This window comes from Corvus brachyrhynchos, unplaced genomic scaffold, assembly GCF_000691975.1.
Source record: "Corvus brachyrhynchos isolate BGI_N302 unplaced genomic scaffold, ASM69197v1 scaffold61, whole genome shotgun sequence".
Lineage (NCBI taxonomy): Eukaryota > Metazoa > Chordata > Aves > Passeriformes > Corvidae > Corvus > Corvus brachyrhynchos.
The window spans coordinates 7,248,614-7,262,893 of NW_008236478.1; the positions used below are offsets into that span (position 1 = coordinate 7,248,614).

Here is a 14,280-nt window from a genome sequence, read left to right on the forward strand (position 1 = left end):
GTGAGCACTGCCTGGGGGAGGGGGAAAAAAAAGCACAAATCACCACGGTAACACACATTTTCTAGAGGCAGAGCTGGGGCTGCCTCTGTCATTAGAAATGCAGAACAAGACACAAACATAGAGATTGAATACCTTTAAACAAACTGAGATCTTTTAATAATCCAGGTCCAAACAGGCCTTCTAGAATACTTTCAAACCCTAAAAGCAAATAAAAGAATTGTTAGCTTTCTAGATTAGTACGTCACTACAATATTCACAATAGCAGTTCTATATTTATCTGTTCCAAGAACAGAGCTCAACATGTTTTCTCCAAGTATTACAAGATACATGGGTCAATTGTGATGACTGAACTACCGATAAATCATAGCACAGTCTAGAATCCACTGAATCCTGTACTTTTGTAAATAGCTAGGTTAAAAACAAAGAACATTACAAGATTGAAATAAACCATTTTGAAAAGAACATAGGTAGCTGCAGGTTCTACAACATGACCAAGTAATTTTTACACAAATAAAAATATTCTCATACAAGCCTCCGAACTGAAAGAAGGTACATTTTCCCAATTAAAAAAATACATTCTTCCATCTCAGTGGCATTCAGTTACTTTTCTGAATTTCAGTAAATATTAGAATCAGTGTTTCCCGAAGAGTTGCAGTTTTGAGGAGAGAAAATTAAAAGGAGAGAGATTCAGCATTGCCATATCACTAAGGAATGAAATTTCAATTACAGATCTGCATCCAAGACACACAGAGTCCGATTTACTTCAATGCCATGATTTATACCTCACTTAAAATAATCTAATCAGTTTCTATTTATTCCAGAAGAGGGAAAACGTGCACCAAAATTACTGGCATTATTTGGAAAAGTTAAATCAATATTGCACTAACCTCCTGCTGGCAGTAAAAAATCTACAGAGCTATTAACTACCCAATACTGTGGGTTAGCAAAGTGAGTATGAAAAGTACCAAGATTACTTAAGGATAGACAAATTCCACCTGCTTATAAAAAGGGAATATGACCAGAAAAATTCAAGACTACAACTTAGCATATTGCCTGTCCCCCCCACCCTCCCCCCCCCAAACCTCTTGTAGATTTAAGAATGGTTTGCAAGTAGCTAGGAGCTTCTAGCTTGTCCTACTTGTTTGAGTCTTTGAGTGGCACAAGAAGAAACAAAACCAAAAAATTCAAGAAACAAAAATATGGTCTTAAATTTAGAGAAACTTCGTGGGTGAATCAGGGACAGATAAACTACCCAAAATAGCAATGTTTAAGAAATCAGTCAAAATCTAAATGATCATGTACTATGAAGGAAATCATTTATTACACTTCAAATAAGCAGTAATTCTAAAATAATTCTGATTCCATCCAGATCTAATATCAAAGTTATATTTTGGAGAGCAGTCTACAAAAGGAAATGATAAATAGCGTTACACCCCTCTGGGTATCAGCAAGAGTGTCAGTGTACCAACATCTTCAGCAATCAGATGCAGGATCCTACAGAATTTGCAGCCTGCAACATGACTTAGATGGCCAAAGCATTGCTGGGGTACAACACTAAAAATCTAATCTCAGAAAGGACCAAGAACAAAAAAAAAAAAAAAAAAAAAAAAAAGAAAAAAAAAGGAAAAAAAAAAGTGACGTAACAGTCAAGAGTGAAGAGAAATAGGGAGAAATCAGAAAACAAGGTGGAAGAGGAGAAACTGAGAAACTGGAAACACATCCCATTGAACAGCACCTTGTCAGGCAGAGAAGTAGCACTGCCTCCAAAAAAAGCCAATTCAGGCTTCAGGAAGTGGCAGGAACAGTGGGAAAGGGCCGACCAACCTGACCTAGAAGAAAAATAGGAGAATCAGGGTATTGACCCATAGGTTTATAACGTTGAATAGTTTATAACGTTTTTAACATATGGGTAGTGACCCTCAGAATTTGACTCTGAAATGAAACCTTAAGGAAAATAGCTAACCAAACTTGTTCTTTATCTTTTTGTTTAAAACTTACATTTAATATATATATATATAAATCAAAATACCACAGAAATTTTACTCAAACTCATCAATCTTTAAATAGTAACTGCCAGTGACTCATGCCCCACAGTTTGCCATGCATGCAATTGCACACTGAAGTCCCTGCCAAGTTTTACAGCTTGGATATTGTACGATCATAGTTTGCTAGCCCACTGTTCTGAGTGATGCTAATGCCACTCGGGTTTTATTAATATTAAATATTGGATTTAGCAGTTGCATAGCAACAGCAGAACATCTTATGTGCAATGTTTGACATTAAAAAAGGCAAATAAGGGAAGTATGAATGTATTCAAAAATTATGCTAGAGACTGGTAAAACTGCCATAAAGCTGAGCCCTATTCCCCCCAAATGCAAAGTGCAATGCAGCAAAGGCAGTTTAAGCCCTGTGATGTCGTGTTCAGTCATTCAGGGCTCCAAAAGAGCAACTGTGTACAGTTAATCATGCAGAATACATTGAAAACAAAATCTTGAAAAAGGAGCTGCCTACTTTTTATAGTATTTTTTCTCTCCATTGTCACTGCTCTTAGAAGCTTGAAAAGAACATTTCTTTTCCCACCGATTGTCCTTTTCCATTTGGCAGATGATATTTCCCTGCATTTCAAATGGAACAGAAATTAACATGGCTGCCTCTGCTAAATTCCAGTTTCTATAATTTCATCATCTATATTTCAGTGACTGACAGTTCACAGCAGCTGAAGAGCAGAGCCAGTGGAAAAGTTGCAGGAATAACAGAATTAGAAGAAAGAAAAAGAAAGCAGATTCCAATATTTTAGTAATCAGTATTATTTACATATCAGACTAGATTTTCAGTATCAGTAACATTTAGATCTCTGATATGCTCTTCACAATCAAAGCAGCCACATATTTAACTCTTACAAATGTTACTGGTGACCTTTACAATGAAAAACATTTTTTGGATGTTAGTGTAAGAATTTAGAAAAAAAGATTTAAATTTTTTTAAAAGTACAACATTTATAAAGTGTAAAACATCTCTCTTTCCCAGAAAGCTCTCTAGGAAGTGAAGAATTAGAAAAAATAAATCCCAGAACAAAGAAAGAAAGCCTTTAGTACTGAAGCAAGGGCGGAATAACTTTTTAAACGCAGAGGTTGTTACACACTTACTGCTATTTCATAATTGTTAGCTCTCCAAGTAAAGCATTCCCTAAAACATCCTCTGATAAAAATGTATGTGCCATTTTTCTGCTAAGAGTAGCAAGGAAAGATATTAAAACTAAAGAGAAGGGGGGGAAAAAAAAAAGGTTGACTATGCAGTCTTCAGCATGATCAGTTTTCACTAGTTTTGTCTCTGCACCTAAACAGTTTTATTTTCATCTTTTCTTGGCATTTTTACCCATCCATAACCAAATATTTTGTCATAAATTAAAACTGTAATTGTAGTTTGATAGCTAATGCTTTAAGACAATAATTTAACACAACAGTTTAATTTAACCTTTGCAAAGAAAAAAAAAATCCAGTTAGGCCTTCATGTCATCTTCTCCCTTCAAACTGAGAGCCCTTGCAACCATTAAGTTGCTACCAGGCTCCTTGAGATAACAGTATTGGAGAAGTCAACAGTCCATAGTCAACAGCTGGTCTCTAGCAATGTGGATTAGCCAAAGACACATTCTCTACTATGAACTACAGGAATGCAAGATCTTCAGAAAAAGATAGGGATGCATTTCTGGAGTGCCATTGACACAGAGCCTAGCATGTCAAATAATGCTTTTTTTCCCCTAAAGACAGCACAGCTCAAATATACCTCTGAATAGTCACTACATAATTCAGCCCAAGATATGTATCCAGTCAAAGCAGTAAAGCTTGACTTTAACTTAGAGGTACAAATCATTTCGAGGGTAGTAAAAAAATACAGACTACAATCGCTCTGAATGTATTATTACATAAATTGTTAATAACTCAAAATCAACACAGAAAGGGCAGAAAATAAAAACCAACATACATAGCTGTCAACTCTTCAGCCCTTATCTGTGCATATCAATTTAATCTATGAATACCAATTTATAAACTAAACCTCAGCAGACTAAATAAGTATTAGCCAGGGCAGCAGTTAAGTATAGTAGGTCATAGAACCAGAGAATCAGAATATCCAGAGTTGAAAGTGATCCAAAAGGATCAAATCCAACTGCAATGGACCAGTTGCAATAGAAATTAAGATAAGTGAGTCATCAGCATTTATTTATAATAAACAGTCAGCCTAATATATAGGAATTTACACAAAAGGACAACTTCAAAAAGCTGGAAATTGAGTCAAGTCACTTAAGACATTAGTTGGCTATGTATTTTGTTTAAATTTCTTAACTATCTAAGGACATATTAGAAACCATCAAAACCATGGGGGAAAAAAACCTGACCTGCTAAATGGGGAAAAAAAACAAACTAAAAAACCAACAAAACCCAAACCCAAGTAACTAAGAGTAAAAGCACAAAGAGGAGACGAGGTTAGAAGATGGACAGAAAGATTTAGAGCACAGAAGATATATTCAGAAATGTTACAAAAGTCAGAGAAGAGATGTACACAGCTTTAAAGTAAGCAAAGATAAAATCAAAACCAAGGCACATATACGTTGGATTTTTTAGGTAATATATGTAAGAATATGGCAGTATATTATGAAACATTCGATAGAAAGGCATATAATCATTCAACAAAATCTATCAAGATGGTGTTACTAATATTTGTAAGTTAACTGTCTTAATATACAATGGACACGTGTCAGTTTTCTTTCTGTCAGTTACTCAGAGTATTTGCAGCAGTGTTTCATTCCAGAAAGTCCTGAAATATTGAGAAAGTCCCAATGGGCTCAAAAAAGAAAAAAAAAATTATCTCTTTGAAATGTCACAACATTAAACAAGTTAGTACTGGGGTCTCAAATTGGTAACGGTTTTCAAAACCAATGAACAGTTCTCCAGCATTGATAGCAAAAATTATGTCAGTCAACATGGGCTTAGAGAAATCCTTATTAGACTCTTACAAAACCAGAATTTTAATTAACAACAAGTTTGATATAATATTTTTAGACTTTTGGGCTGGCATGACACATCTTGACTAAAATCAGAAATAAAAAAACCCCCCAAAATTAAAAAAAAAAATCCCTAAGCCAAACCAAACAAAACCAGTCAAATAAATACAAAACATTAAAAGAAGTCAATTAAGTGACAGCTCTTGAAATATTGGTGTAAATGAGAAACTACTGGTAGCAAGGTCCATCAGGTACTGGTTCTTGGCCCTGTGCCATTTGCCTTTTCAGTCCTAGTCAGTGACTAGGAAGAAAAGTAGTCAGTAAATTTGCTGGAGCTACAAAGACAGGAAGAGCAGCAAGTAACAAAAAGCCCAGGTCACAGAGGCTGCTTACCAAAGCAAATGCAATTAAACACTACTTGGAAAGAGGAGTAGACGGAATGGAGAAAGCCACAAATCACACATCTAGGAACAGGAAAAACAGCTTCTCAAAGACATACCCAGATCCAGCAGCTGAAACTGGAAGCTGATCAAACTCAGCCAGACATAAGACACTCTCTCTTTAATTTTACAGAGGTCCAACTGAAGACAAAAGACATGCACTCTAGGACTGGATCATCATTTTCCCTACTCTAGGGTTCTGGAAGTGTTGTTTAGTAAAGCATGGGCTGATCGCTAAGATCTATTTCCCTTTCCCTCTCCCCCAGCACTTGGATTCATCATGTTAGGAGTCTCATTAACTAGTATGAAGCAAGAGCCACCACCATCACATCAGGTTTTTATTGGATTTCTCATGCCTAGATTTGCTGGTCAAGATTGGTTATATTTATCCACAGCTATGGGATTTGAAGCAGAAATTAATTCAGAAAAATTCTACAGTCTATGCGTAACATGGGAATTCTGTCTCTTTCAGGACAATAATCTATTAAACTCGAATGTTTCAGTCACAGGCATCTTAATAGAAAAGCAAGACCAAGCAACAAGGGAGGGGGGAAAAAAATCACAGGACAGTTATTAATATACACTGAGTCTCATGACATGCATATAATTATAAGTTGTGAATATTCTTTTATTCATGCAACAAAATGAAAGAAACTCCCATCCACCTCTGATGAGAGATCTCGTTATCTGGGTGGAGACCAATTAAGGATTCCAACTACAAGTTAAATCAACTTTGATTTAGCTTCTTGGGGAACAAAGAAAAAGCTGCGCATATCAACCAATTTTTCAAATTTCGTGCTTCCCCATTCTTGTTAATGAAACTGCACTGTTCAGTGACTTACTGCAGACATTCCTGCCCAGGGGATTCTAGGGACCTTAAACATCAATAACCTGGTTCTATAAGAGCAATATAGACACATGTATACAAAAGAACTAAGGATGTCAAGACAGGTACTGTTTAAAAGAAGATGTACATCCAAGTTCTGTATAGCAACACACAGCTCTTCTGTAGCTTTTTGCACCAAAACACCTTCTGTTCTCAAGACAGAATGAAGGGGTATCGTGTGCTGGGGTCCCTAAACAGGCCCTTGGAGCTCAAGAGAAAAAGAATTCTTTGGCATTAGAGTAATGCTTCATTCATGGTAGAACAGCATCTCCAGTGGAGAAGCTTCATTTGAAGCAATCAAGAAGCCAACAAGGTGCATGTTCTGCCAAACAGCCACTTCACTGTTACAGTAACTTACCACAGCAGTAAGCTAAGAAATCAAAAAACCAGCAAAAAACTACAAAAACTGTTGACAGAAGTGCTTCTAACTGACCATTCATCCTGCAGGACTTAATTAAAATTCCACTATTAGTCTGTAATTTTAATAAAAAAGCTGCAGCAGACCATCCTCACTCTTCTCTCCAAGCATCTCTCTCAACCAAGCTATTCCTTTTCCTCTGAGAACCAAGTCTAAGAACATTTTCTTTGATGCAATCCCAAACTCACAGCAAGGCATTTAAAATTTAATGAGCTAAATATGACAGCATAACAGCTACATACTGGAACTACAGCTCACACCAGAAAAGTGCCCTGCCAAATACCCTGGAACAGGGGAGAGCTCTCCCCTCTACAAGGAAGAGCAGAGAAGCAAAGCAAGTTACCAGGTTGTGTTGCAGTGCAAGAAATGGAAACGGGACTCTCCATCCAATGTTAGCACTCTAACTGGCAGGCCATCTCACTGATTACAACTGAAAATTCAACCCCAAAAACCAGAAGTGACAAGTAATAAAGCTTGTTGCCAGAGTGCAGAGTATAGCAAAATATGGATCATCTCCTGCTTCCCTCCCACGAGGAGTATTTTTGTGTGTGCGATCTGATATTGAGAATTACACAAAGGCATGCAAACTTCTTATCTCCAATCAAAAGTCTCAGAAGCAGAATTCAAGGAAAGCTAAGGACTCTGCAATTTTTCTGGCAGGCTGAGCTGTAATCTTCATATGGATTTTCAGGGGCGAAAGGATCCTCCAATTTGTAGATACTGTACCACTAATCTGGCTACTTAATTCAAACCAGGGGTTGTGGGTTTCTGTTTTACATTTTAACTCAAGATCAGGAGGTTTATTGTATGACTAGCTGGTTTCCTTCACAGCCAGTCAGCACTAATGCAGGACCTGACTGGAATCTTCTCATGTAAATACTTGCATTTTATTACTTTAGAAAATAAACCAGAAAATACAGACAGCACAAAATGGCAAAGAATTACAAGAGAAGAGTTTCAGCAACTATCGACTTTCTATGCATCCTTAAAAATTTAAGTTTTACTTAATGGTAGAATAGGATCTAAATTTAAAATAAATAAATAAATAAATAAAATCCAAACAAACAAGTTTTAACACTAAAAATTGAAATGGGAGCTGCTTTTCAGTATCTCAGTTCAAAGACAGTGCTCTTACTTGTTCAACCTCCAGGTATGGAGTTCCAGCAGGTACAACTTTCACTGATAAGAAACTGTAACAACTAGCTAGGAAGCTTACGAACACGTAAGAGTCAAATAGCTCAAGAATGAGAACGCACAATAGCACAAATCAGCATGGACCAAAATATGAAGGCCCAAACATTTCTCAAACTTGAGGCAATTTTTTTTTCGATTTCTAACCGTGTTGCATTACTTACTGCAGCAAAATAAAAAACTTGAAACTTTTTTCCCATTGGAGACAGTCCGTTAATGCTTCACTCCAAAGCAAAGGTAAGGTGACATTGATTAACTACTAGTGTTTATCCCCACACCCCACGCTCCTAAGGCACAAACTTAAGAATAGCCTTGCAGTAGATGGAATTGATCTGCCTGGAAAATGCCTCCCACAAAAAAGATGGGATTTCCAGCAGCACCAGTTCACTGCTTCACTTTATTTCATGGCCATAGTAATGCTCGTATCACAGATAAGCAAGAGCCAGGTGTGCAATCAGGAACAGCCTGCCACAAGCAAGTACACCAGAGGTCCACATCACTTTAAATCATGGAGGAACCCTCCCTCTCCCACAGAAGCTGTCTATGTGGAAGCACAGGACACCAGTGGCTTTCACCCCAACTTCAAGAGATGCATACTGGCAGAGTGCAAAAGCATTAGAGGCATGAGTTAAACTGGCTGAGATATGAACTATATTTCACACTCCACAACTGTCCTGTTTGAAGATGGTTGCCTTCCCTCAGCAATTCAGTCTTGCCTGACATTGTTCCCTATCTGCAACACAGTCACCTACTGAAATCACATTAACTGAAATAATTCAAAGCTAAAAATCAGCCCAGAAAGGGTAGGTACAAGCTGCTGAATCCACTTAAACAAGGACTGCCAGTAGAAAAAGCATCTACCAAACCACAGCTGTGATCTAAAAAACTTCTGAAATGTGACTCAGTTTCAACTTTACCACAGGAGGTCATTTATACCATGATTCATTACTGAATTAATTCAATATATTATTCTTTTCGCTCTCAAGTTACAGCTATCCCTTTCACCATCTCTACATAGATTTTTCAGATTTATACAGTAATTTGCAAATGGGAATGAAAACATGATTCTGTTTAGGAAACTAAACATAATTATATCACCAATCATTGAAAATCTGATGATCTTCAATGAATAGACCCATGAAAACAATTGAACATTTCTGATTTGAGAGGTGAGTATACTGAGCTTACCTGTAAGGTAAAAATCGCCAAGAGCATTTTTACTCTGTTATTTGTATGTCTGTCTGGTGTAAAATAAACCTCGACGATAAGCCATTACATAATTGCCTCAATGAACAGTACACCTTGATTCCAGCTAGCTCACAGCATCCTGAAAGATCTGTATGCAAAGATACACCACTTAAAAAAGTCAAGTGATTATTTCACTACAACACCAGTGAGTATATCTAAATTCTGATTAAGAAGCTAACAAAAGCAAAGAAAGATCTAGATCATGGAAAGAAAGCTGAATCATGACTACAGTGAATATGAAGCACATGTGATGTTTTGAGAAGGCTTCCCAGAAATTCCAGAAAAGTATCCTTAGCCTTTTCATATGGACAGCTCAGTTCTGTCTGAAAAGGAAGAATGATCTAGGGAAAATCTGAAGGTGACACAGGCAGCTACACAAAACTGAAAGGGTAAATGAAAGCAGGCAAGGGGATCACAAGTTATCTACCTTAAACCCTAAAAACAAATCAACACACAAAGAGGAGTATCTTAACACTGAAAGACACAGAATTCATACTAGCTACAGGGCAGGTTGTAGTGACTAATTGTCATCACTGAAGTCACACTTGGAAGTACCCAGCAAGCAAGGCATTCCATGAATCTACACCACCAGGTGCAAACCCAAAGGAAGTAAAGCCAAGCCTAAAAATCCTCTCCAGCTTTATGGCTGTTTGCACAGCAGCAGTATTAAGAACACAAAGGTACAAAGTAAGCACATGACCACTCTTGCGTACGGCAAGGAAGATACACCTGTATTACTGTTTTTATCCTTGTGCCAACAGAACCAAATACTAGCAGAAATATTCTTAGTTATCTTTCAGTCACACCTCAGGTTACGCCTATGCACTAAAGAAGCTTCAAGCCCTGATATTCCTCTGGAAACAGAAAAGCATAAGCACAGCTGCTGACAACTTTGTAACAAAATATTACAGCAGAAAAACAATTTGGTGCTGAAATTAACTGTGGGAACTGAAATTGCCAGATGTGATGGAACATTACTCTGTGTAGACTAGGAACAGTAAACCTTCTCTAGAAAAAAACCTACACTTAGATGCAAGAAACACACAGTAAATAGCTGTAAAAAAGCCTGACCTTTGGGGTTTAGTCAAATTTTCCCAAAGAGCAAGTGACTGATAAATCTCTCCCTCACTTTTGATGTCACATCATGTCTACCATCATTTCATGTGGCAACTCTTGGAGTCTTACTAACCTTTTAGCCTCAGACATACATCACCAATTCTGTAAGCTATGCTTGCAGGTGAGCTTCTCAAAAGAAACACCCCAGTTTCTTTGAGGCGTTTTGTGTTCAACTACAATTGGGATTACACAGAGCTTTTCTTTTTCCTCTTTGACAGCAACATGGGACAGGAGAAAGGCTACTTAACATCAGCATTTCTAATCACGCTTTTGACTGGAAATATAAATGACTACACAAGAACATATAGAAGATTTTTAAAAAATCTTTTTTGCTTGCCTTATTTCTAGGCTGGAAAAATTTCCAGGCCTAGTCCAGTTACACCACCAGGAACAAGTGGCAGGACCAGGGACATCTTAGACAACACTGTGGAAATCAAGACCTGTCCGACTTAGTTGTTTGTTCTCTCAGACTGCCCTTCCCTTATTCAGATCTGAGACAGACATCTGAAGTGATTACTGGAACAGAACTGAAGATCATAGCCAGAAAAGATCCCGTGGGATTTGGTTGACGCAAAAGTAACAGGATAGAGAACACAAATTTCATGATGGCCATTCAGCATTTCAAAGTTATTCCCAAGTATCTTTTCTGGATAGCTACAGTGAATTTGGTGTCTAATGGTATATTTAACAGCTTATACTGCACTTAACTGAGTCATATACACATAATTTCAGTTCCTATCATCATCTTTAAGTCTTCCTCAAACCAAGCAGTTCTTTGCAGCTTTTTGACACTGCAGCCTTCTCCATCTCATTTATTCCAGACCTTCTGGAATTCTTGAAACGTAGCACTTATTATTGGCCTTCTTTAGTCAAATGTTTAATCCACTGTACTTTGGTTGAGGCCAGCCTATACTCTCACACATTTGTTTTCAATCTAGTTGAAGTTCTTTGCTTCAAAGCATTATTTGTGATCTGAACTTGACAGAAGACAGCAGTTCCATACTTTCTGCATGCTAAGTTTCTCAATGTCACTGTGTTGCAGCAGAATCTCAGGCTATGCTAACAGTTAAACAAATTACAAAGTTTCTAGTCAAGAACACCAAACTGTTACAAAGTCAAAACATCTGGCGATAAGACATCTACAGCCAGTCTTGCTCTAATTTTACAGTTGGTATCTCAATAAAAAGGTCTTAGTAAACCTGCTAGTGCCTTAGAAATTTTCAAAGAATGAAGTCACTATTTGGGATGATCAGAAGATCTGAAACCAATTCTTTGATGCTAAGTGAAGAAACACTGGGAGAGCACTCAGCCTTCCAAATCAGAAGTTGGTCCTTTGTTCCAAATCAGAATTAAGTTTTCCAGTTAACCTATACACAAATCTTCTCAAGCTTGCCCACTCTGTTGTACTGCTAAATTCATCAAGAGACTGAAGTATCTGTACAACCTTTATATGAAGAAACAACAGAAACCCTTCACAATTTTGAGTGCTGCTTTGCTAGAAGCTTCAGCTTCTAAGATCAGTATCATTTATATTCAAAGCAGCTCTTTTTCTAACTTCTTAATTGTTCTTTCAGAGCAAAATCTCAGAAATGGATTTCCTAATCAGTCCATGGCTAGGAACTGCATGCAGTACAGCCATATAAACAGTAAAGGAATTCGACACAAACTGAGTTTCTGCAGGCTACACCCTAATCACCAGATCCTAAGGGATTAAAAGGCCACAGTAGCACTAACAACTATTCAAAGTTGGTTGATGTCTATGACACTGTAAATACCTTCCCTTAAGGGTAATTTTTTTCCCCTACAGAATTCTTCATATGTAAGTTTCTCTAAAAGAAAAAGACTACCATGCACACGTAATGAATGAAGTATGGTATAAAGAGTGAACAGTAAAGTGCTGACGACTGTGTGTGCAAGAAGCATTACTAACTACTTCATGTGAGTGCCTTGTTCCCCACTACTGTCAACTTTATATCTTAAATACTCTGAAGATTATTTCAAATATAGCCAACTTTTCAAAAAATTATCTTTGACACCAGAAATATTTCCAAGCTCAAGGAATATTTGACTTCTAGAACACACACTTACTTTTCTATAAAACAACAACAATAATACAAGAGGTATGAGTGAATGAAATCAGACACTAAAACAAAAGGCACTGGGCTACTAGAACAAGTGCTGCAGAACAACTTGCACTTGTTCTTCTTTTGCCAAAGTAGCCAAGCTAAAGAAGAACTGCAATTTTACCTGGATTTATTACCCATGTACAGAGCTGAACAGTACAAATTAAAATCCAAGCAGAGAAACTATACCATCACTTTAAAATCATAGCCAAGAAAGTCAGCAGCAGTTTTAACAAAAGAAATTCAAACCACATGAAGAGAAGCTTCCTTTCATTTACAGGGGAAAAAGAACAGAAGCACACTGGAAAACTAAGGCTGGAGAGGAACCTGCAAAATCCACAGCTACACAGTGAACACTGCATTCAGTATCCTAGTGACTTCACTATTTTAAATACTTGCTTATATTAGTGTTCAATAAGTAATTTGATTAAATATAGTAGTAGCTGACTATTTTAAATACTTGCTTATATTAGTGTTCAATAAGTAATTTGATTAAATATAGTAGTAGTTGAATACATAGAACACTCCAAGAGTAGCCAAGTCAAAACCCCAACATTTTTCAAAATACCACATATTTTAATGCTGACTTTGAACTGCTAACTATCTCCATACAATTACTTACATAACAGAAAACATGCAATACCCCATTTTGCAATAGTGATACAATCACAAAACACATTTTTAAGGAAGCTGCATTATCAAATCTGCAAAAAGAGTTTAGCATAGGGCTTACTCTTCCAGACAACTGGCTTCTTACTAGTCCCAGAATAATAATATGACTTGAGATGCAGGGAATCAAAAAAGACTTCAGTGTGCAATTTTGGGTTTTGTTAACGCTTATTTGATGCAAGTATTTCTATAGATATTTGACTATTTCAAGTATTTAAAAATCTCTCTTCATGCATTCAGAAGTCTGAAATGGTCTTTCATAAATATCTTGAACATAGTCTAACGATTTTATATGTTCGTGGATTAACCTACAGTTAATCTTATTACACAAAGAGCCAACATTTTCAAGAATGAGTGCTAAAGCTGTAACACTAAATAAGCTCATTTAAAAAGCAACCTTGAAATTCTTTTTACTCCTGCACCCATTTTAAAGTCACCAATAAGCACTAGTCAGACTGCAGAATGTTTCCACCAGCAGGCTTCTGAATATGCATAATGCCAATCAAGTTAATTACATTTAAGAAATAATAGTCTATGTGCAATTAAGATACTGGCAACATTTTAATGCAAAAAAAAATGTTTAAATATACTAACATCCTAGTCTTGGGATATCCAGTCAAGCTACGCAAAGAGATGTGTTTGTCCCTTGCATACTCCCAAATGTGGAAGTAGGATCAGAAACTGGATCTGGAAGAAAGGGTAAACAGCACGTTAGTTAAATTCACAGAGGATACTATGTTCGGAGATGTTGCAAACATTAGTGAAGACAAATACATAAATGACCTAAAGAGAAAATAAGATTAGTTTGGAAATAAAAACATCTCATGAAAAATAACTCCAAACACTCAATGTAGAAGAACCACAAGGATAGCGGAAGAAAATGTAAAATGAAAGGAACCTAGAAGCAGCAACAGTGGACAGTCAGCTAAATATTTGCATTGAAAGACAGTCTGGAGTTGCAGAGGCACCAAACAGAGCAGGGAAATTAAAGTTCTTTCTACAGTCTTTGAGCCAATAACAATAGCCATCTCTCCACACAATTGCCAGGGACTGAAAAATTCCCCTTCACTCCCAGCAAGTGGAAAGCTTCTCTCAATGGCAAATCAAGTTCTGCAGGAGGTAGGGTTTAATTTTTTTTAAGCAAAGTTAACATACGGTTAGCATAAGCCTACGCAGCAGGCTCTTCCAGT

General features: G+C 36.9%; 1 protein-coding gene across 1 annotated transcript in view; it reads right to left on the minus strand.

Moving 5' to 3' along the window:
* The window catches only part of LCOR (ligand dependent nuclear receptor corepressor), a 48,576-nt gene extending 34,872 nt beyond the window's left edge, over positions 1-13,704 (minus strand). Inside the window, exons 1-2 of the mRNA XM_008643834.2 lie at positions 13,685-13,704; positions 133-198 (exon numbers count right to left, since the gene is read on the minus strand). The gene's annotated coding sequence lies outside the window, so the exon portion shown is untranslated. The remainder of the gene's footprint in view (positions 1-132; positions 199-13,684) is intronic.
* Between the last annotated feature and the right edge of the window lie 576 nt (positions 13,705-14,280).